We start from the raw sequence: 718 nt of genomic DNA on the forward strand, positions 1-718 counted from the left end.
ATAACGCTGTTTTAAAAATGTGTTTCATGTGCAGAAAGGTAGTTTTCCTATCTAGATTGCCATCTCTTTGAACCCCATTGCCATACCTGCCTCTCAGTTTACTGTGGATTCTGGAGACTCCATCGGTGTAAACTGCTTGCCTGACAGGTGGTGTCCCAAATCCAAACCATTTGCCCCCAGTAAAAAGTGCTTGTGTAGCTGGACAGATTTCCTCCCCTGAAAATGTATCTGAAATCCCAGTCTTCCTGCGGGGGCAGTTGAGGAAGATATACTCAATAACCCCCCTCCCCTCCCACTGTCAGGTGCACCTCTTTCTCGAGGGCCACACCTCTGTCTAGACAACCCTGACAGTGTAGAAGTTTCCATCTCCTTTTCCTTTCCCTCTCCCTGTTCCCTCCCCTTCATTTTTTTTTTCCTTCCCGGCGCTTCCTGCCTGGAAACAAAAGATTGGTCCCCAGTAGCCCACTCAGGGTGATTTTAGTTTTCTGCTCCGGCTCTGATTGGCCTCCGCGCGGTGCAGAGCCCGGGTGACGTCATAGCGGAGCAGGGCGAGGGAGCTGTTGCCGAGCAGGGCTCGACCGCGGGCGTGCAGCTGTGGGCGGCGGACCGTCTGGGGTCTCGCGCGGGGGGCTGCAGCTTTCCCCGGCCCGGAGCGAGTGTGCGGGGCCGGGAGGAGAGCCGGGAGGGTGGGGAGCGGGCCGAGCCCGGGGCTGCGGCT

This window comes from Neophocaena asiaeorientalis, unplaced genomic scaffold (assembly GCF_003031525.2).
Source record: "Neophocaena asiaeorientalis asiaeorientalis breed wild unplaced genomic scaffold, Neophocaena_asiaeorientalis_V1.1 scaffold234, whole genome shotgun sequence".
In the NCBI taxonomy this organism is placed as follows: Eukaryota; Metazoa; Chordata; class Mammalia; order Artiodactyla; family Phocoenidae; genus Neophocaena; species Neophocaena asiaeorientalis.